Here is a 24,090-nt window from a genome sequence, read left to right on the forward strand (position 1 = left end):
AGACTTACTGAATTGGACCTTATAAAAGTTGTATTTATGGACGTTTTTCTGAATGTGGAAACAAAGCAAAGCGATGCTTGACCACATGAAAGCATACAGACTCGGTCTCTAACAAAATTGCTGAAGAGTGCTACAAGGATGCTTTGACTGTGAAACATAGCAGAGGTTCTTTGCTGCTTTGGGGCTGCATTGCTGCAAATGGAGTTAGGGATTTGGTCCAGAATTAGTGACCTCCTCATTTCTGAGAAATAAAGGTAATTCTCATTCATACAGTACCGCCAGCGAGGCATCTGTTTGTCCCCAATCTTAAAAAGAGTCATAAAGATTATTTTAGTAGCGAGAAAAAGGACGGAGTCGTGTGTAACAGATTGTTTGCCCAACACAGAACCCTACAGTCAACATCACTGAGTCAGTCTGGGGATGCATGAAGAGACAGAAGTGACTTAGAGTCCCAAACACACACGTAAAAACCATAACAGGTTCACAGGGATGCTAACAACAGAGCTTGAAAAACTAGACCCTAGTGGACTTATGAGAATTCATGAGGTTTTAAGTATTGATTATGGTTTTTCTGCATTTCACTGAATAATAAAAAATGAGTCAGGTCTTACTAGAAACATCTTCACTTTGCAGCATTTCTAATGTGCTTAAAGCTTTTTGCTCATTGTTCTTATTCGGCTGTGCGATGGGGGATAATATCTGTTTGAGAATGCCAATAGAGGAATAAAATTTGAACTTGCTGTTTTGATTCAAATCCCAAGACATCCAGTTGCGTTTGGTATACTAAACCAAGAACATGAAGGCACACCAGAGCTTGTAATCTCACCCAACATGAAATGGCAGACATGGCTGTACTTACTTGTGATTTTTAAAAGTGCTCATTTTAGGTAGTTTAGGATTAAAGTGAGCGTGTGTCTGAACTGCCTGCCTGTTATCTCGCTTCCTCTTACACAGGTTGTTGAATGAGCGGAGGAACAATTGGGTTTTTGGATGTAGGTGACTCATTATTATTTTACTGTATACCTTTTTCAGCTTAAAAGTTAAGAGCAGCAGGTCAGTTTTGAAGATTCAGTTGAATTATGCAGGGCTCTTGAATCCTCTCACATCCTTGTGGGGTCAGATTTGAGCCTCACCCAGTTTGTTCCTTTTTTGTAAACTCTTGAACATTAGATGCATACACACAAACACAAAGTATCCAAGTTGTAAACAAGTTGAAGAAGTTGTTTAAGCAAGACTGTGCCATTCCACTCAGAGTCCCTGTTGCCAGCTTGACCTGTAATAACCTCCTTAACGTTCTGGGCCAATTTTGATCAGTGCCGCGCATACGCTTCGAAAGAGTAAACATGTTTACAAACTTAAATATGCTGCTGAAATATATTTCTCTAAAAAGAAATGGCACTTCTGGTGAACATATGATCTTGAAACATTTCACACTCAGCTGAGACTGAAAAAAAGAGATTGTGCAGCTTGAGGATGGTTGTGTCTGCAGATAAAGTTTGTAGGTAATCATGTCAGTGTTGTCCATGGCTTTACTGTGACACTGCATTTAAAATAGGCTTAAGAGACATCTGATGCCCACTCTGCTGCCCTGCTTCCCTACTTGCCTTGATATTGAGTCTGAGTGACAGAAGCCTATGAAGAGTGTTTCATACATGCTGAGTGAAGCCAAACCAAAGTAAGCGGAGTTCCACTGAGCTGCCCTGGTTAGGGTTAGACATCAAAAAATTATCTGGGCCATTGCTGTGCAGATCAGTGCAGAAATAGTTTGGTTCATGGTGTGAAAGTGGCATGTGAAAGCACTTCAGTGACCTAAATAATATGCTACCATGCCCAGAACCATTTCCACCACCAGCAGAAACCTTTAAGGTGACGTCCAGCCAGCACCTAGAGATGAATTCCCTTCAAATTACTATCAACATTTTGACTCTGTCTGAATAATCACTTTCAGCCATTAACATAAAAGGGCTTCAAGGCTGCTCTGAAGGGTTCCCATGGGAGTCCTCTCGGAGTTTCAAAGCAGCAAAAAGGGTTTGCAGACAGGCTTTCACTATGGGTGCCACTTCATTGCATAAAAGTCACAGAGGAATCGAAAGTAACACCATGTCCACCAATGCAGGACAAACATAACTTGTTCTATCTCATTGTGCAAGAGCTGTAAACTGAACTGCGTGCACCAAGATGCACTCTCTCTCACTGATCTAGTTTCTAGGCTCTCCCTCTCCTGCACAAAGCTGCCGAGGCTTTAATTACTTCTACTGGGCCAGCACAGGTGAAGCACATTCTCGCTAACAAGGTGGTTTCCAACCAGGGAATACTGAAACCCAACAGGAAAACAATGTGATGGAGGGGGAAACCGGTGCCCACAATAGAGGGTAACCAATGTTTAGAATAATCCTCCACACAACTCATTTCACCAGCACTGTGAGATCATTACAGAAGGAAGTGGATGGGAATGTGTCATCAACTGAAAATAAAATGTCAGCTTTGCTCCAACGTAATTCACATACATTTGCCATGGTGCACATATGTGCAAGCGCACACAGCTCTGAATACTATCACAGCTTAGATTGTCAAAGTCACACAAATAAACATATTTTGCAAGTGATTATTTAAGCTTATTAGCTTACCATTACATCCTAAAAACAACAGATGATTACAGGTCAAGGAATGCATGGCATGACCTGGTTATTATTTGCAATTAAATCACTCATGAGCTTTGCATCATCAGATTCTGCAGTTAATGTATGCTGCCATCACCGTCTTTGCCCTTGTTTGGTAAGTCGGTCAGCAGCACAAACACAGGAGTGGTGTAATAGCACAGACCAGTGGTGACTCTTTGTTATGACATCTTTTGCCTTTTGCCAGCGACTGGTTTACTCTAACCATCTTAAAATTGTTTATTGGAAAAAAGGAAAGAACGAAAAAACCTGCCTCCTTCAACTTTATTTTTTAATGTATTTTATTTCTTATTTTTATGTGGACCTGTAGCAGAAACCACCGTCACATGCTATGGAATTTATAGGGTAACCTAACATACAATGCTCATTCCTAACTGGGCCTTTAGTATTCACAAAGCTCAACAAAAGATACACAAGAAGTAGTACAAAACACAAAACTGTACAGCAATACATACAACTCACAAGTCAACAAAATTAGGAAAACAATAGAACAAAAACTGGTTACAGCCTGCAGCAAAGTGAGTTTTATTAGTAGTCATTGCTATCAATAAGGAGTATTTAGAATATGTCATAACTGCTTGGGTTATTTTTATATATTTAAGTTTAAATTGTTCTTTTTGTAAAGTGGCTGATTCACAGCAGAATCATGACTCAAGTTCAGCAGAGGACAGATATCAGCATCAACAAAAGTAATTGTGGAAATACCCCATAATCCTTTCAGATCCGTCCTGATTTCATTCCACCAGTGAAGTGATTTTTTTTGCTTGCTACAACTTGCTGTCACTAGAGTCACAAAACATGGAATAACATGGAAGAGTGGCAGCTGTGTGTGTACGTCTGTGTGTCTGTACGCATGTATGGTCTCTTACATTAACATGCCTCCCTGCTAGTATTCAGACATGTCCTGATGCAGGACCTTTGTCCTGCGAGTGCATACTTTTTGTACTGAGGTGCTGCATGCTTTTCCCACTTGGGCATTTGAGCCCCTCTTCCACTCACAGCCTGTACGTCTTGCTGGCATGGAAGCCTTAAAAGCCTTAAAAGCTCCCAATGTAGAAGTTGAGCTGGGGCTGTCCATTTGACCCAGACTGCTTTAGGAACAACTCAGCTGCACTAGCTGAAATCAGGTTTTGGATTGGAAGCTTTAATCTGAATACAGTGATATAAACACGCACACATATCAATGCAAAAATGAGCGCAAGAAGACACAAAAACACGGAACTTAGTTGAAAGCTAGAGTTCTCTTTAAGATCAGTGACTTCTATAAAGCTAAAGCTCTGCTCTTAATTCCTTTCCTACTCCTTCTTTCTCTTTTCTTTCCTTCCCCAACCTCTTTGCTTTCCTCACTGGATCTTCTCTTCTTTCTTGCAGGAGAATTCTGGGGAGATTTCTTACTCTTTCATTCCTCAAGGATGAAGCAGCACAGTGCATCTGTGTACTGAAACAGGTAGGCACCGATTATCATGGTGAACCCCCCCCCAGATCTGTTTTTTGTATGATCTATTTTGCTAAAATGCTATGCCATGACCATTAAGAAACTTTCTTTGAGATAGTGAAGAAAACTCAGGGGGAGATTCATCATCAGGGCCAGAGAAAACCAAGTAAAGACACTGTTGATCGAATGAAAGTTTAAGCAACATCAGCTCCCCACAGAAGCAGCAAATCTGCTGCTGTCGCAGGTGGACAGAACAGGAAGAAAGACGTGCAAAGAGACGACTGACAGACAGGAGAAGACAGAGCGGCGATCCCCAGCTGTTTTTAAAACGCTGCCTCTGATACATTATTGAATATGAGGCTCTCTAACGCATCGCTGAGCTTTCCTCTCATGTTAGTGCTCAAGTTTGCATAGCGTCACCATTCTAAATATAAAGCATTCGCTCACCCCCTTTTCAGTTTGTTAAAAGATGCAGAGGCTGCACGTAGGCTGTGTGTTGCTCTGAGAGCCACTTTCCTTTTCTGAGGCTATAGCTGGAGTTTGAGTTGAGTTTGTGTGTGACTCATTTTGGTAGCAAGCCGCTGCAAACTTTAAAAAAAAAAAAAAAAAAACTAAAATAGATATCATCAAACTCCTTGAAAGCTGGCTAGATGGTGCACAGAGTATACTGAAGCAAGATGAGTGCTTCCCTGGGACTCGTATGTACTGTATGCTGAAGGAAGTGTCGAGGGGATTGATTTTGAGATCAGTGACAGGTGGAATACTGCAGATCTAAGACTTGTGTAGCAGTAGCTTAGTTTGCACAGCACACCCACACCTCATTTTTCTTAGTTCCCTTTTTTATCTGAAATTATTTGATAAGGTGCATTTCAGTGGATGTTCTGAGGCCAGAGTCCTGAGACCTGAGTGTTTATATTGTGGAGTACCAGGTCTAATCTACAGGTGGCAGCAGAGCAACATACTCAACAGAAATGTTTCTGGAGCTGACTTTTTTGGGGGGGGGGGGCTCATTTTAACCAGCAAGTGCTTTTTGCACAGTAGGGCCTTCATAAACCTCTGTGGCATCATTGTAAGTTTTCAAGCTGATCATTCTTCCTGGCCTCGGAAAAACAATATTCTTCAATAATCTTCTCTTGCAGCTTCCACTTTCAAACTTCATGTGACAGGATGAACCATGAGCAAAGGTAATAAAGTTTGCTTTCTTTAACTGTCTCTGTGCTCGTGTGCTTCATGAGTGTATGCAGTGGCATGCACATTTTAAGGGTGTGTGTCTCTGTTTTCTGACAGATGTTGCAGTGACATGATTAGTCCTCTGTGTGTGAGGTTGCTATAGTGACTGTGGGTTGAGTGTTGGGGAGGCCAGAGTGGAATAGAAGGGGTGCTGAGGATGAGGAGTGGGGGCGGAATAGAAAATGAAGTGCTTGTTGCCTCCGGCCTGTGTGTGTTTCTTTTTCTGGTTTTTTATGTGAGAGTGGGTGTGTTTGTGTGATGTTTATGTCTGTTTGTTTGTGTATCTGTATAAAGAGCGCAGCATTGAAGAGACACTCGTCTGTGTAATTGGGAATTTGATCAAGATAACTCACTAAAATACACAGTCAATCATGTGCTTGCACACACACACACACACTTTCTTTCTGCGTAGGAGCAACAGAGACAGGGATCCTGTGATGGCTGGAGCGTGGGCTTGGGGTAACCTGCTCTGGCTCACAGACCAACACTATGAGTGGGTCACACTTTGTATCACTTATCACTTAAACTGCCACATCAATGAAGCTGTTGTGCAAACTGGTACAAGTAAAATAAATGCCCTCTGCCTCTGTGAGCACAGAGCCTGTACAACACTAGTTTGAAGCACTTAAATGTAAGGCTCCAGAGCAGGCCAGTATCTTAACAGAATCATCTCGAGGGTACCATCTCCCATGAGGCCTTGCCAGAACCAAAGTGGGGATCCTTGAGATTAACTTCTAGATATTTTGTAACCTTTTGTTTTTCTTTTGTGATGTTAGAGACCGTTTTCGGTTGCTGGGTCTTTGTTGGTTGAACTGCATGTAACTCAGACATGACTTGCAGGTTTGTTTTAAGGGGAGGTCAAAAGCCATACCACCGATAGACAAAGAGAAGGTTGTGAACTCTTTTGTGTGTGTGTGTGTGTGTGTGTGTGTGTGTGTGTGTGTGTGTGTGTGTGTGTGTGTGTGTGTGTGTGTGTGTGTGTGTGTGTGTGTCTGTAGGGATGTGCCAGATGAACTTTTTATCACCTTACACTCTTTCAATTACTTGAGCTCTCTCTATGTCTGCTGATTCTGAGTACTGACCCACAACTTGTGCTTTCCTAATCTTTGTGTGATCATCTTTTTTGTTGCTCCCCTGATAACTGATCTGGAACAGCAATAATTTGGAGAATATATTTAAAGCTCTTAATGTTGACTTAACTTCATTTACAAGGTATGAAGAAAGGATTCATGATTGGTCTCTGCTCTTTTTTTTTTTTTTCATCCTATTTGAAATTGTCATTTGAGAGTAAATTATTTTAAAAAGCTGTAGAAAGTCAGTTCAGATCCTTATTATGCAAATTACAAATTTTTGACCCTTTTCAGTCTGGTTTTCAAAAGCAGCACTCCACTGAGACTGCTCTTTTGAAGTTCTGTAATGATCTTTTGATGGCTTCTGATGCAGGGATTTGTTCTGTACTTGTTCTACTTGACCTCAGTGCAGCCTTTGATATTGTTGACCATAAAATTTTCCTTAATAGGCTTAAGTTTCTGGCTCTGCATTTGATTGGTTTTCTTCCTATTCATCTGATAGGACTTCCTTTGTTAGGGTGGGTAAGTTCTCTTCTAAACATTGCCTCCCCAACCTGTGGGGTTCCAAAAGGTTCAGTCCTCAGTTATTATTTTCTTTCTATATTCTTCCTTTAGCTGGCACCATTAACTCTCTCAGTTAGTGTGCCCCTAGTGCCAGTCCCACATCAAATTGGAGGGTCATGCCAGGAAGGGCATCCAGCGTAAAATCTGTGCCAGATCAAACATACAAATCCATCCACTGTGGCAAGTGCTCAGGAAGTAAGGGAGCAGTGGCATTTATTTCAACTAAGGGGCATTTCACAATACAATACCACTAAACCTTTGCCTTTTTTTGAAATGCACTGTAGGTTTACAGGGGCATGCCATCTCTGAACCAAAATTACAATGATTAAATAGCTTATTTTGAAAGTAAATAAAGAATAAGCGACTAATTAAAGATACCATATTCTATGGAACCAAACAACATGCTCACATACAGAAGATACAGTATGTCTAAAGTATAGATTGGATTGCAATCTACTGATGTTCCTGTGTGGAGGTTGCATGTTCTCCCTGTGTCTGCGTCAGATCTCTCCGACTCTCACAGTAACCCTGAATTGTGGAAGAATCTAGATGGATGAATCAACAATATTTGAGGTTGTTTGTACATACATTCATCTGTACTTTGTAACATTCTTCATGATTTGGACCAAAGGATCAACAGATTAGAAATTTGTGGTCAAAGATCAAGGTCACTGTGACCTCACAAAACTGAGTTTGGCAATAACCCAAGACAAGACAATTCCATGCAAATGTCTGATATAATAAAATGATGGATGTTTTATACCTTAAAGCTCAAAGGTCAACTTAATTGTCATGTCATAGGACATTTTCTCACATGCAGTGCAGTCCAACATTACCCTGTGGAACCGCATGTGAGAACTCAAACGTCCTCCACAGTCAGACCAGTTTTTTAATGGTCTTTAACCTTCCCATAGCATGCATGTGAGAATAGCACAGGTAATTGTCTGGTGAATTTACAGTGAGAGAGTGCGCACCACCCCTCTTGCACTCTCTTCCCAGGCAGTTTCCTTGCCGAAATCACATCAAGTATTTCTTGTAGTGAAAATGCATCTGAGACAGAATATCTCCTGTTGTGTGCTACACATGAGAAAAGACAGTTTCAGGCAATGTCCCAACCTGATTTTTCAGACATTTTCCATTTTCAGTTGTGAAAACAGCTATAATGTTTTAAAGCACTTTTCTGATCATTATTTACCACCATAACTTAGGAACAGAAGGGGAAGTCATGGCAGTATTTCACAATGGCTTTGATACTGAAATCTAGAAACAAATTTTGAGTGCCCTGAAATTGCGACACTTTTCTATATCTTCTGTCCTGCTTGGTTGATATATGTGAAGCATATATATTATGAATCTGTGCAGACATGGATGTTAACTGCAACCTGACTGGTTGATGGAGGCATATAACTAGAAGGTGATGGTTGGGGTTAGTATGGCATTACAGTGGCAAAATGGTTACCACTGTCTCCTCACAGAAGTACGGTTCTGGCATGTGATGGTTTCCTCTGGGTGCTCTGGTTTCTTCAATGCCATCTATGTGATGGGCACCTGGGATAAGCTAACTACTTAATGTACTGTTGTCATCATTTTGCTACTTTTGTTTGTAAGTTCTTTATATATATAAACATTTAGAGGCCTTTTAGTGTCCACAGATATTTGACTTTCTGTGAAGTTTTTCATTATTTTTGCAAATTGCCACATGTTTATTTGTGTGTTTTTAGTTTATTGGTATATGTCTAGGTTTGCCCTTATTTCTTGGGTTTTGTGTGTGTAACAGCTGCCATATACTGCAGTTTTTTTCGCCCCCTGCAAATTCAAAAGAAAAGGAAATGGAAAATGCAAATGTTAATGCGAATGTACAAAAGTGAGGAGACAGGATTTTTTTTTTTTTAAATGTGACAGAGTGTATTAAAAATTTTAATATTTTAATCACTTAGGTGTGGAAAAACAACTCATCAGAGTTGGCTGTTCTGTTCCCAGGGGGCACATCTTAAGTGAAGCAATCTCACTTCACATAACAAATCCTTATGGTCTGCTGCCTGCTGCACAGCAAACCATCCTCGTGCTTGTCTCCAGTATCTCCAGAGTGCACAGCCTGATGTGAATAATAGTCATTGTGAGAGATATAATGTGTTGTACTATACAGGGCTGGCTTCACACAGGGATTACACCTAGATGATTCTTCAATAGAGAATTTAGTCTCGGGTAGCCAAGCTTAATCCGCGGCTGTGGAAGCAGACCACAGTGCTGTGGAGTCATGGCCAGATATGACAAAGAACAGAGAGCAGCCAGATTAGTTCATAGTAGGAAAAGGGCTGAGCTTGAAGCTGCCTGACAGAGCGTCTCTTGACAGCTCCTCCCAAATCTCTCTGCTCTCTCTAATGCAGACTGAGAGAAACATTGTTCCCCTTTCTGTCTTCTGGCTTTCTCTCTTTCTTCTGCTCTGTCCCTGTCTCTCTGTGTGAGGTAAGACCAACACATAGAGAGAAAGAGTGTGTCTCTTATCGCTTCATTAGCCTGTAGATTTCTGGGTCAGTCATAGCCTTGTTCCCACTGTCTCAGATGCAGTAATTACCCTCACGTGAGTCACGTCTGATAATTAGGATGGTCCAAGCGGGATTCAGCTGTACACGCACATACACACCCTTAACGCTCATACATGTGAGTTATTAGTGGAGAGCTTAACATGCAGTACAGTACTAATGGGATTATCATTGCTAAGGGTTCCACTCATCAAGCTCTCACTGCTCTCTCTACTCATCATCAAGCACAATTCTTAAACAATGGGAAGAACCAGTGGTTTCTGCATAATGTAATTCTTTCTTTCTTGCTTTCTCACTTTCTTTCTTTCCTATCTGTAAGGACAGTTTAATGAAAGTAGATTCTATGGAAGGATGGCAGCATAGGGCATAGGTGCCTTCAGAGATGTGCATGCTACCCATGCCAAGGGCACTAACGCACATCCACACCATCACAAATACTGGCTTTTGAACTGTGCACTGGAGAAAATGGATGGTCTTTCTCCTCTTCAGCCTAAAGGATTTAGCCTTTATAAAATCCGAAAAGAATCTCAAATTGTGATTTGTCAGGGCACAAAATAGTTTTCTACTTCACTTTGGTCTCCATCTTAAATGAACTCAAGCCCAGCCCATGCCTTTTGCATGTTTATTTATTGTTTTTTTTTTTTTTTTAATGGCAAAGTTTCAACTTGTATTCTTATTGCAGTGACTTTTTTTCAATCAAAATGATTTTCTAAAGCTACTGACCCCATGCTCTGATTTCCACAACAGAATTTTTCTAGCTTTAGTTTCAAAGATCATGGCCACCTAAATATTGTGGGGTTTCTTCTTTTTTCTTTTTTTTTTGCCCAAAATTTCTCCAGCTCCTAATTTTTTAATGGTTCATCAGCTAATGCATTGTTTCTCCCTTCTCCACCTGAATTTAACCTTCCAAGAGAATATGACAGGAAATATGACACACAACTGATGTTACTGACTTCCACATTCTGTTGTTTTGTCTCCAACTCCCTGCTAGTCACTTTCAAGCCTCTATTTTTTTTTTATTTATTTATTTTTTAATGGGTGCGGAGTTGCTAAGTAGCAGTCACTTTAACATTACCAAATAGGTTTGATTGTCCCGGACAAGCCCCCATGTGTCTCAAACTGGCAAAGTGACAAGAAGGGAGTCCATGCAAGAGCTTACTTCAGTCCACCAGAATTTAAACTGAACTAACAAAAAACAGGAGTATGGCGTGGGAATAGCAGCAGCGCAATAAGTGAGTGAATATTTGAGAGAGAAATATAAAAGCTTTTATAGCCTGCATTAACTGACAGTCTGCATCACAGTATTATGCACAGCAGACTCTGAAGTCTCCAAATTTTTTTAACAAATTTAATTTGAATAATTTAATTTGAATTGTTGAACTGTTTTCCCATGCATGTCCCCATCTTTACTTCTTATTCTGAAAGGCTCAGCTTCTCTTTTTAAACCCACATATTGTTACAGAATTGTTGCCAAGTGGTTTTGTTTTTGTTTCATTTTATTTTGTTAGAGTTGCACAGCCTTTTTGGTCTTTTGTTACCCCATACCAGTATTTTGAAAGATGCTGCCGGCATCAGATTAAAATTACATTACATTAAAAAAAATTAGGTAACGCTTTAAATTGCAGTGGTTTGCAATCATTGATTTCTGTCTTTTTTCTCTTTTATTTCTCATCATTCCTTGCCTGTTCCTGCTCTTGGGTTACACAAAATATCTAAATCTCCCAAAAAAATATCTAAAAGGTAATCTCTTTCTATGACTGTATAATAGTATTTTTCAAGCTTTTTGGTTAGTGACTCCATGCAATCAAAGGGTATTTTGTACAGACCTTTATCTCAGATTGCATGCGCAGTTCTGACCACTTTAATCAAACTGTGTTTTTTGTGTGTGTTTGAATCAGTTTAGTGGCATACAAAAACTAAAGTAATTTCTACAAAAACACAGGAAAAACTTTGACGGCAAGAAATGCTGTGTTTGATCACTATGCTATGTTGCAACCACCTGGCCAGTATAAACAGCAAGTTAGGAACCACAGTTTCATTGTCATGAATGTCATAATCAGATGAACTAAAATAAAGTAAACATGCATAATCATTGTGCAAAAGGGCATTGTGAGGCAGTTTATGGAAAAAAAAAACATCTTGTCATACTTAAGAGAATACATGAAAAAAACCTCACATTTTAATAAGAATACTAGAAGGCACGTAGTAGAGCACATGCCCACCCCAAAAATGTGCCAATACTTTGCTGCAGTAGATTCTTCCCAGTGTTCAATCATGAATAATTTTCATCATTTTGGATAGTTAGATCCAGAATCCTCCTTCGATAATGAACTTTCCTATATGACAGAACTTATGGTCATGTTGCCCCTTAATTCTTTTCAGAGGACGTATCTTCATAAGGTTAAATGCAATGGAAAAGAATTCTTTTACAGAATCCTGGTTCCAGATCGTGATCTGGATTGCCATCAAAATTTTTAAAAATGTTCCTTGTACCACCCCCAACAACTCAAGAAATTCTCATCCAAATCTGCTCATAATTTTCCAAATTGTCCTGCTAACAGACAGACAGACATGACTGAAAACATAACCTCCCTCCACCTATTGGTGGTTGAGGTAATGAAACCAAAAAAAATGACTGTGAGGAAAGTAACACTGATTTGTTGGTCTATGCTTGTTTCTTTTAGTTAAATTGACATATTAACCTCTCCTCATCTGAACCACTCTTGACCCTCTCTCCCGTCACCGTTGCACCCATTTCATCAGCTCATTTAAAAGTAATATAACCCATAACCATTCAATTTTCATCGTGTTTATTCTGTTGACAGAAATGGTAATGGAGATATTGACTGCAGAGCGATTGTGTCCAGGCCATTGTGCTGAGTGGTTCAATGGAGTGGAGTGGATGACTGGAGGGCTATCTATCTATGGTATTAGATATAGAATGGAAGTCATGGGAAAGAGAGACCCTCTGAAAGCCATAATCTTAAATACCATGCATACCACGCACAAACATAAAAGGACAGCACACACACACACACACACACACACACACACACACACACACACACACACACACACACACACACACACACACACAGGCAGATACACACAAACACACAGGCAGTGGATTAGGATGGGGATTATGGAAGCATAGCTGTAAAACAGGCAGAGACAGATCAGTGTCATACTTCATAAGCACTCACGCACACACACACACACATTGAATGTGTATTAAGAGTGTAAAGTAAGATGGATTTATTTTGAAGTGGATGGTATGATGACTTTGGTTCACACATCATGACTGAGAACTATTCAATCTTAAACAGGAGGACAGTTCAGTTTAACAGTAGAGAAGCTTTAGCAATCAATTATGGAACTATAGAACTAGCATGAATGGCAGGAATATAAAGCTATCGATATGTTCTGTCTGGGTCTTGAAGAATTTTACAGTGTTTTTACTTTCTCCTAAACGGTCAAAGCGGAACATTACAGTGAGGTATACATTTGAGAGCTTTTTATAAACGTTTTTTAAAAAAACAACAAAAAAAACAGAAAGTCAACTAATGTCAAGCAGATAATATTTGATCCTCTGGATTGCAGGGACTGCAATCAAGGTTCAGTTTAAAAATGAACTTTTCTTCAATGCAAAGTTTTATTTTCATAATAAAATACAGTTTTAAACTTTACAATTTCCTCTGCAGCTGCAGTAAGCTACAGGATCTTCTCTCACTGAAGCAAATGGAAATAAGGTACTCTGCCTCTTGAAAGAGATGCAGATAATTAACTGGAAATGAGCTGCTGTACACCCACCTTTACCTAACATATTTTAACTTACTAAACAAAAGCAGGTGCAGTAGATTTCTGTGGCAAAACAAATGCCAGGCACTTTCATCATTTTCCAGTATGTTTATAACTTCACCAAATAACAGAACATTAGCCCTTTTCTCATTCTCCTTTGTGGCTCACACTGAGGCTGCTGATTTGTGGCTCGCTCTGTGCTCTGGCTAGCTTCAGCTTTAGCTTCTTCAAACAGGACATGTTCAGCTGGGTGATGGTGATTTAAGGGTTGTTGTTACCAACATTTCCGCGGTGGTTCCCCTATGGTTTGTGGCGAGCTTTGTGGCTTCCTCACTACCAGTGAAGAACTTGCTAATGGTGTGAGCAACTATTTGCCGGCACCACTGTGTGCGTATTGTGCTTCCATGAAACAGAGTGGTCCCTAGCTGGTTGATCACTGCATCTTTAAGAATAGTTGGTGGACTTTCTGGAGGATCCTGACCCAAGTTGTAATTCTGAGCGTGGGATACAGTACATACACACAAACTCACATTATAGGGAAAATGGGACCTGTCCACCACTCACCTTGTTATAGTCGCTGATTCTATGGGCTGCTGTGAATCAGAGTGCATATGAGCCATATGCTAGATGTTGTTTCAGATGAATTTCAAAGTAAATGGGAAATGGACAGCATTTATATGGTGCTTTTCTAGCCTTATCGACTACTGAAAGTGCTTTTCACTTGAAGCCACATTCACCCAATTCCACACACATTCGTGCAGTGCTTTATTGAATATATACAGAGCTTTATCACACACTGTGACATATCCAGGGCAGTTTTGGGGTTCAGTATCAGGCCCAAGGACACTTTGCTATGGGTATTGAACCACAGACCTTCCAAGGAAGGTCTGTGCTTCCAAGGAGTAATACTGTCATCCTAGATATTGCGAGTTACGTTTCAAAATCTATCCACACTAGTCACAGCTCTGTCACACACTTCATATATGATGAAGCACTAGTCATATGCTGACTGAGAGCCTCAATCTGCGGCCATCTAAACTTTGGCCCTGCTGGATCAGGCATGTCGGTCACCAGACATCTGTCATCAGCATGCAGCTCAGCGGAGGTCTGTGGCTCCTCTGTGATCCCATCCTCTCTACTACTGTCAAGTACAATAATCAATCTCCTCTTTGCTTCTTTTTATATTCACTCTGCATATTTCTGCCTGGTCTCCTCAAACTCTCCCCTCTTATCCTCCTCCTCTTCCTCCTCCTCCACATTTCTCCTCTCTTCTTTCAGCATGCTGAAATATATAACTAGCAATTTGCCAATCTCTCCCACTATGACACACATGCATACTCGCACAGACGCTTGTGCACACACAGACACATGCAAAGTTATCCAGACCGCAAGAGCTTCTGTGGTGTATAATGACAGATAATTGGCTATTGTGGGTTTGCCCTCGGCAGCAGGAACCAATCACAGTGACAGCCACTTCTCTGTGACCCGTGCGTGTGTTTGCGTGCGTGAGTGTGTGCGCTCATGCAAGCATGAGTCTCTGTGTATGTGAAGCACTGATAGTATTTTATTTTGCTGTCTGCTTTTGTTGCTCTCTGCATAGAAGTAATTGCTTGTCGAGTGTATACACCAAGTAACTGACAGCTCTCTTTATAGTTCATAGTAATGCATTTATGTCAACATAAATAAGCTGTTCAGCAGCAGTTTGTGTGGCAGTGTATGTGTGAGTGTGTGTGTGGGCATGCAAGTGTGTTTGTGTGTGTGAAGATTGTATACAGGTGTAACCTCCTTATTTTGTACAGATTTCTTGTGTTTCTCGTTTTACATTTTCAAGGTTTATATACCCAACTTGAGAATCTGCAGCCTTACACAGTGCAGCTTTGCTCACAGACTTCAGCATTGTGATCATTTGTCACTCGTTTTGAGTCAGCATCCACGGGTAATGGTCTGTCTGCTTGACATTTGTGTGGAACCTGTTGAATCCAGCTGTTCCTAACACTAGAATAATAATCCCCCCCCCCTTTCTTTTTTTTTTTGTGAAAAACAATCCTGATGTGTTTCACACTGGAATGAATTGTCACCACATCAACAACACCTTTTGGCTCCTGCAGTGGAGCTAGTGAAGGATATCACACTCTTTTTCATTTTTTCATGACTCACTCATTTATTCCTGAATCCTGCTCTCTGTCTCTCTTTCTCTGCCACTTCCTCTTCTCTTGCTGTCTCTTTACTCTTTTATCTCTCTCCCTGTTTGCACCGATTCTCATTTCCGCCCTTTCAATAGTGGGGAGTGCTGATCCAACCCATGCACACAGACTAAATGAGATCCTGTGTGCATGTGCGCGTGTAATGTGTGCATGTAGCTCTGTAAGCATGATTGTTTCTGTATTGCTAATACACTGTACCATAAAAATGTGAGCGTTTGTGTGCGCGTGTGGAGGAGGAGTTGTGCACTTCATCATGCCAGCCAGTTCAATATTCCCAAATGCAATTTCCTCAATGTGAAAAGCACAGGCTGGGTGTTCATCATTCTATATTCCCTTCTTAGCGTTCAATAAAAGCTTCTTTAGAACTGCTTGGCTGCTCGCTCTGTGATTCTTCCCATTTTGTCAGTCCCTCATTTTCAATTTCTCTGACCATATACACACACACAAGCGCACATAGATGCACGCACACTTTGCAGGGTCATACCTTTGTGCCTTTTGTAAAACGTCTGAGATCTGTCTCAAGTGCATGATTACAATGCATATCATAGCATGTTGCCTGAATACATCTTTGTAATTCTGCTCAACAATCTGAGTCGATAACATGTAAATCAGACCGCCTGAGCTCATCTGCATTGTGTTTGTGAAAACTGATTCTAGTCGCGGAGCTTTTTACAGTTATATATAAATGAAAACACACTTCAGCCCCAGAAATTGATCAATTCCCATTTCAAAAGCTCTGGAATACCTTTTCAAACAGCTAATCCAGAGAGGATTGACATAGTCAGAGCTAAATCAACATGTTTGCAGTCATTAAAAAAAGACTCAATCCATTTTAACACCTGAATAGCAAAGAATTCGTAAAAGGAAATAGTAGGTGTAGGGTGGATAGACTATGAAAATGTATTGTCATCCTTGTTTATCCTTTTAGTGTAATTCTGATATATGATTGCATCATTTCCCCTGAAATGCTGCTGACTGAGTAACCCCTGACTCCTTATTAACTGCATTAGTGTCTCCTGCTATGAAATTATGATTGCAATTGCCCAGGTGCAACTAGAGAAGATGCCATCTCCAATACCAGCCAAGTCACTAATGCGTAGCGGTCCACTGCAGCCTCTAATCTATGTGTAGAAAACAACTGACAGGAGAACGGGCAAATGCAAAGTTGGTGTCTAAAGGAAGTCAAGGATAAGATAGCATTGTGTGCTCGTGTGTGCATTCAGGAGTGTGCAAATTCATATTTGTACAATGCTATTTTTTCCATGTACACTAAGAGTAAGATGTGCGTGTGTATCACTGACTTGTCAGTGTTTAGATTCTGATCCGTCTGGCAATCCCACCGTAGTGCATGAAATGACCCAAAACATGCAGCTGGAGTCATAAAGAAAAAACTATCTTAAGCATCAAGGCCCGGGATTCCTGCAACAGATAATAAAAATATATCTCTGATCTCAACATCATAGAGTCAGTCTGAGAGCACACAAAGAGACGGGAGCAACCAAGACAACCCTGAATCCATTATTCAAGTGGCAAGATTTTCTTGGAGTAACCTACCTGCAAATTTTTTTTGTTTGTTTGTTTGTTTGTTTGTTTTGTTTTTGTTTATTGCACTTTGTATAAAATTAATGATAAATACAGTGAAAACTATTCTCAGTTTCTGTGAAAGCATCTTCACGTTACTTGTACATTTGCATAGCTTGTACACACTGTACAGCATGTGTGTCTGTATGTGGGGGTCGAATGTGTTGGGGGAGCATTAATCATTAAGGTTAAAGAATGTGTGAGTGTGTGTCTGTGCGAGTAGTGCAAGTGGGTGGTACTGTGACTCTCTGTGATGCTGAGATTGGAGGCAATTATTGAAATGTCATGGCTTTAATGGGCTTCTGCTCTGTTCCCCTCTCATAAGTCATGACTTGAACTTTCAAAGTGATGAAACAAGAGCCCGTATGCTGAGACACTGTGTGTTTATTACATGTTTTTTGTTTGTGTTTATTTTTGTTTAGCATAGCTTATAGCCACCTTTTAATTAATGTCCTTTCTCTCTCGCAGCTTTCTCTGTTTTGAGGCTGTCTTGTGGCAAATCTCTGTAACTTGTCAAGTTCATGTGTCAGTAATAGAATTAATGATGACTGCTTTCTAAATGTAATTAATTCATTCCACTTATGTTGCTTTTAGAACATGAGCGCACTACACACCGCAGGTGGTGTGATGCAATCAGCTCCTTAACAGTGATGCTTTTTCTAATTTTGCCTCTTTAGCTTCGACTTGAAACGAAGCAATCAAAGTATTTTTGAAGTGAGGACCACACCGCTGATTTGGCCACTCCTAAAGTTGCTGTTGTCTCTCAAATAGGTCTTTTCTGTTTACAGCCTAATGATGACCTCTTGCACTTGCATCGACACTTCTTTGTGCTACTTATTGAGATTTCTCATTAAGCCACTATGAAATGCAAATTACACACTAATAATGAATTACACACCTTTACCACTTTAATTTCTCATGAAATAAGGCAACAAACCACACCTGACTATGGAATTTTTGTCAGTGAACTTATTATTTTTAAGCTTGGGAAACTGGAGGGATGATGTTTTGTTTGTTTTTTGTTTTTTTTGTTGTTGTTGTTTTAAAAAGGCAAAAGCAATCTTTTTGTTGAACATCTTGAACTGAAGCTGAAAATTTCACACTTCATCTTAATTGCTTTATTTGAAATGGGTTATGTCCATCCATGGTTAAAGGAAAACCTTGTGAAAAAATTGTGCCACTATCCAAATACTTCCGGACCTCACTACTATCTACACCGCAGGACTAAATCCATAAGCAAGCAGGACACTTTCTGTTACAATCATGTTCTCTTCACTTATTTTAAAAAAAACAGTGCCATCCTTACCATCTGGAGTACAACCACTTTTCCAGAACTGTTGGAACTTTGCCTAAAATTCAAATTAAAACAGAGGGAAATGATCTGCAAATCATTTAAACTGTATATTTAATTTAAAATAGTACAAAGACAAGATATGAAATGTTGAAACTGAACTATTATTGTCCCTGCTCTCTTTGAGTTCTGTTCTCATCGGAGTCCCAAATTTGGGGTGAAAAAAATTTAGATTTTAATTTGCTATATCTGCTTGTTAACCGTTTTGCTGACAATATCATTGTTCCAATGTGTCCCTCGGTTGAGCACTGATATGCTCAGCTGGGTTAATAACTGCGTTTAAACAGCGCTCAGTAAAAGACTCAGTTCACGCGTGGCTTTAAAAGCTGATAAATAAATTGGTCGGCAGTATGCACGGTGCCTGCGGGGAGCATGTGAACCGCAGTGAACACGTGTGTGTTGACAGTTACGCATTTTCACATACTGTACAGAAAGCATCCATGTATAAACACACACTGAGCATTGAGGGCACAAATCCATACATATTTATTAGAGGATCAGCTGAATATTTCTATCATGAGCTGGTTGAGGTTACTGTGGACTGATAGAGGGCACGGGGTGAAATGAAACAAAACAATGGCAACAACACCGTACACAAAATAATTTGAAGCTTTAGTGCCTGCGTATTGTGCAAACGTGGTGCTGCGTCTTGAAGCTGATCAAATAAGGCTCTGAATTCTATTTTAGCCGGTGACGTTATCTTGATTGCAAACCTCTTATCTCTTTTGTGCTGAGTTATTATCTTTTGAGTGTCCTTGTGTGTGACTGCATCATCATGCACGTATGGGCATTCACATTTGTCTCTTGTGTGCGTCTGTGAGAAAAGTGCTTTGCGTCTGCGTGGGTGTGTGTCCATGTGTGCCCCAGCCCCGCCTGGGGTTGTGTTTTCTTTTGCCCACTGAGCTGAGGAGTTTGTGCAACAAAAGCACGTTTACGGCTCTCCATCTCATTTACATTGTGCTGATGGGAATCTGCTGAACGACTGATTGTGTTTGGTGTTCTAGGTCAGCACACACAGATAAGTCTGTGTGCATCTGTATGTGCGTGTCTGGCGCACGCGTGTCTTAAAGCCTGCCTCGCCCCTGTCTTTGCCAGCTTTTGCTGACTTTTTGTCTCTTTGTCAGTCCTGACACTATTAGCTTTTTACACCACATATATATATATATATATATATATATATATATTACACAGAACTAACTCGGCAGCTCATCGTAAAACTGAAACGCTCTAGGCCACATATGCTATTATGGGCCTATATATAATTATTGATACCATCTCCTTATTAGACTGATTTGTTGTAGATGCTTAGAACACGATGTTGCCCGCAAGGATAACTTCTTTTATGACCCTTTAGCATATAAATAAGCAGTAATGCATCAAATTAACACAAAACGATATCACATGCGTGCTGGCATAATCTTGTTGGAAGCATGTAATCGCCGTAAGCGGTTCCATCTGGTAAGATTTTGGATTTGATCTTGCACTCATCGCCACTACCATACAGTTAACTGAGCTGTAGTCGGAGCAGCTCATCTGTTTGGCAAAATTAAGGTGAAAATAATTTTGTTTCTACTGTGTGGACTCGTTAAAATCACCCCGTGGGCTCCTTTCCGTTTCTTTATAGCACAATTTGAGGACTGTTGGCCTAATACCATGAAGTGTTCAGGCAATAGCTGAGTTTATCTGGGAACTGCTCCTAGCTGCAGATAAGATCAACACCACTTGTCCCCAGATAAATTGCTCCTGTGATTGCCCCCCTCAAAATTCAGCATTATCCCATAAAATAAAGAAAGAAAGAAAGAATACATTTTTAAAAAATCAGAGATTTAATCTAACATTAAGTTTTTATTTTCCCTAAACAGACATTGCCAATGTTTGACATAACTCACTTTATTCCTAAAAAAAAGGGGGGGGGGGGGGGGGGGGGGGGCACATCAGTTTATTCTATTGTGATATAACGTAATCCAGAATTAGTTTGACAAATGAAACTGCATTTGCAGTCAGTGCACTGCTAATTTCACTTCAGTCAATTTGATAAAATCCTCAAACTGAATATGTGACTATTACTGAGCTCCTTCTCCAACAACACTTCTCGCCACTCGTTTGCCTGGACGATTTCATCTCTTGCCGGGCGAGGGAGCGATGATAACGGGAGTTGAAGCCTTTTGGCGATTCCATATCGCTCTAAACTATGGAATGGACTCCCCAGAAATAATGTCGCAAACATTATGAGCGGCGCCTGCGGCTTTAAATCTGCCCCAACTTCACTCCAGCCACCACACCGGGGGACTTAGCAGCTACGTTATCGAGTCATACACACCGGGTAGGAAATTATTGGAGCGAGAGAGAGAGAGAGAGAGAGAGAGAGAGAGAGAGAGAGAGAGAGAGAGAGAGAGAGAGAGAGAGAGAGAGAGAGAGAGAGAGCAGACGCACGGCGCTGGATTATTTGGGCAAAGCGGCTGCAGCCACTGTGGATGTTACACAGGGAGACGACTGACGGAGAGCTTGAATCTATTCAGACTGTGAGTTTTTCCAGCGACGGCGCCTGGCAGGACGCTGATATGGTGAGCGCCTCGCTTGTCATCATTTTGCTTGTAGTTTCTTTGTCTTTCTTTCTTTTTCATTATTGTTATTCGCAGCTGAGTCTTAACTTGCTGTCATTATGCGTTCCCTTGCAAAGCCTCCACACGCATCTTGCGCTTCTGATGTGTGCGCGTGTGTGTACATGCACGTGTATCCGTCCTCCGGTGTTAAACACGTATGTCTGGCATGTAATTGGACTATTTGCCGTATCTGTCCTGGCCAGCATGAGCAGGTACTTGTTTTATGGGTGTTTCAGGTGGTCGCCCTGGCTTTGAATTCGCGCTATTGGGAAATCATTGTGATATTTCTATTATATCTAAGACGTGTCGTGGACAGTCAATAGAGAGTTCGTATTGATCGTAATTTAGCCTGATCAATTGTATTTATTGCAATCTGTTTATTGTAACCTGCCCTTTTCTATGGCAGTCTAATCTTTCATTGTGTTATTCCTATAGAGGCTTAAACAGGACATCATGAGTGTTAACCATTGATCTTTTTGCTCTTTATTTCAGCTCACAACCATATGAATATGTACTTAATAGACTGTTAATCAGTATTGCATTTCTGTCAAATTTTGCTGCGAGATGATCACAGTTCATTTAGCTTTAGGGCGGCCCATGAAATGAGGTTTTTAATGCTGATTAGAGATTAAGGAGGCTGTAAACCGCTTGGTTTCCACCGGGGTTGGTCCCTGCCTGGGGTTTGGTGCTCCCCCTCTAAACATGCTCAGAGGTATTTTCCCATGACTGAACCGATGCCACCGGCACAGAGGAGACTGGATGGACTGTTAATGGTGTAGACTCAAAGCAACAGGACTTGTTAATGGCTGTCAGTCACTTCAACCTGTACTGAGTTGGCTCCTAGAGAATTTATGCAAAATTGCATGAACATTTTAGACTCAAATAGGCTACAGTGGATTATAGAGGGTGGATTTCTGCCTGTGGATTTCAGTACCGGCCTGCATCTAGCCGGACATATATAAGAGGTAATTGGAAACGCAGCTGATCTTCATGAGGCATATCAGGTTTATCGAGTCTACAATATACTCTCACCTGTGAGAGATGTAATGATTGTATACAGTTTTGCTGTTGTGTTTCTTTATTTATGCCATAACTCAAAGACTCTAATGTGCTGTAATGTGCTGATGGCTGTGTGTATTCCTGTGTATGCGTGTTTGACAGCAGTCAGCAGTCTTGCTCAAACACTGTCTATGGCAGCATTACAGACCTCGCTAGCTTACAAATCAATCATGCAAGTACTTTTACAGCAATTAGGTTTGAGGATGTGAGAGAGAGAGAGATGTACGTATATAGAGAAGGTGAGAGTAAGAGAGGTGCCTACATGTGCTTGACTGATATCACATATGCAGTCGTTTTTCTGCCCCATTGTGCTTTAATCTACATTTACTATTGCTATTAAAAAAAAACTACACATTTTTCCCCCAAATGATGCATTCTACATAAAAAAAAATATCACCATGAGAACTGCTTTTGCTGCTCTCTGCAGATATTTTCGGGCACATTAAGCACTGACTGCAACCACTTTTACGACCACAGACTGCTACTCTCAGGTCAGAGGTGCCCTGTGACATGCCAGTCAGCGGATGAACAAGTTTACTCCAGCTGATCTTCTGCTGTTTTCCTGAGCTCTGTGTGTGCGCACATGTGCATGTGTGTGCACATGTACATGCGTGCCACTGCAGCTGTTCCACCTTGCGGAGAGATTAAGTTTCACAAGATGTGATGGATGCCAGTGTCTGCAGAGCCAGCTGTGTGTGTGTGTGTCTGTGTGTGTGTGTGTGTGTGTGTGTGTGTGTGTGTGTGTGTGTGTGTGTGTGTGTGTGTGTGTGTGTGTGTGTCTTGCATGCTTGTCAGCACTTTCTGTGTACACATACATGCATGCATAAAGCTGTGACACGTGTGCCTATATATGTGGTAAATGTTGGGTTGGGTCAGGTTAGGTGATGTTAAGGTCAGGAATGTTATGAGTTGGGTTGGTAATTATAGTGGCTGTGCTATTGGTTCCCACACTGCAGGCCAGCACAGTCTAAACCAGGAAAACATGAGCGGGTCAACAGAGCCAGATTGCTGCCCGAGTCAAGCTGTTCCGCTGATAACAAAAGACTGAGTCAAGAAAAAAAAGTTATACAGAAGAAGAAGACAGGCTGTCCTTTTTACAGAAAAAAATATCTTGCTGGAAATATCTAGCTAGATATTTCTCTTATTTATTGCCTGGTGTGGTGGAAGAGTAAGAAGGTAAGCGTGCCTACAATTATATTCACTCTCAGTCATGATTTTAGGGTGCATTCTCTTGAATGAAGCTATATATGCAAACGTTTTCGAAGAGGCTATTTCGAGAGACAGACTAGTGGTGAAAGCAGGCTGTAACAATCTGAAGTGGTGAGCGAGAGCCACTTGCTTCATCTACAGTTAGCCAGCATCCAGCTGTGCGGCTGCTTGCAAAAGTGATAGGATGATGAGCCGAGAAGAGTGGAAGAGGTGGACGAGCAGCTGAGACAAGTGGAAGAGGCGCAGCGATTCTATTGATTTACCTTGCAGTTGGAGGGGACAGCATCAAATCTATATCAGCTTTCCCTATCATCTGTCCGTCAGTTCACCCCATCTCAGCCTTTCTGTTTTTTTTTCCTATGGCTGATATCTAGACTCACCCCTGCTTTCACTTTCCCACACTTCTCCCAGCATCTAAGGCCAATCAATAGTATATGTGTCATGTCTCTGTTTAATTGGTTTGTTCTCTGCTTGATCCACTTGTTCGTGTTACATCTCATTTTTGTCTTTTCAGTGGCCCCTTTTTTTTTTTTCCCATGTTCGCTCATCCTTCACTTGCCTTGTTTTTGTATTTATCTATCCATCACACATCACGCATCACACCCACATACAGGCTGTGAATTGTTAATTAATAGCAAAGATGTCTTCACCTGTGGAGACGAGCATATGGCAAGATATTAAAAATTTAACTTAAGACTTTCCTAGCTTCATCTGTTTTCCACTCAGGTGGGTGTGTTCTCCATGTCTCCTCTTTTTGTGTAGCTC

The 24,090-nt window shown here is 40.8% G+C and overlaps 1 protein-coding gene across 1 annotated transcript in view; it reads left to right on the top strand.

Moving 5' to 3' along the window:
• The first annotated feature begins 4,102 nt into the window (after positions 1 to 4,102).
• ptprdb (protein tyrosine phosphatase receptor type Db) overlaps positions 4,103 to 24,090 on the top strand; it is a 115,349-nt gene continuing 95,361 nt past the window's right edge. The window contains exons 1-2 of the mRNA XM_030742015.1: positions 4,103 to 4,125; positions 5,253 to 5,297. The gene's annotated coding sequence lies outside the window, so the exon portion shown is untranslated. The remainder of the gene's footprint in view (positions 4,126 to 5,252; positions 5,298 to 24,090) is intronic.

Source organism: Archocentrus centrarchus, chromosome 1 (assembly GCF_007364275.1).
Source record: "Archocentrus centrarchus isolate MPI-CPG fArcCen1 chromosome 1, fArcCen1, whole genome shotgun sequence".
Taxonomy (NCBI): Eukaryota; Metazoa; Chordata; class Actinopteri; order Cichliformes; family Cichlidae; genus Archocentrus; species Archocentrus centrarchus.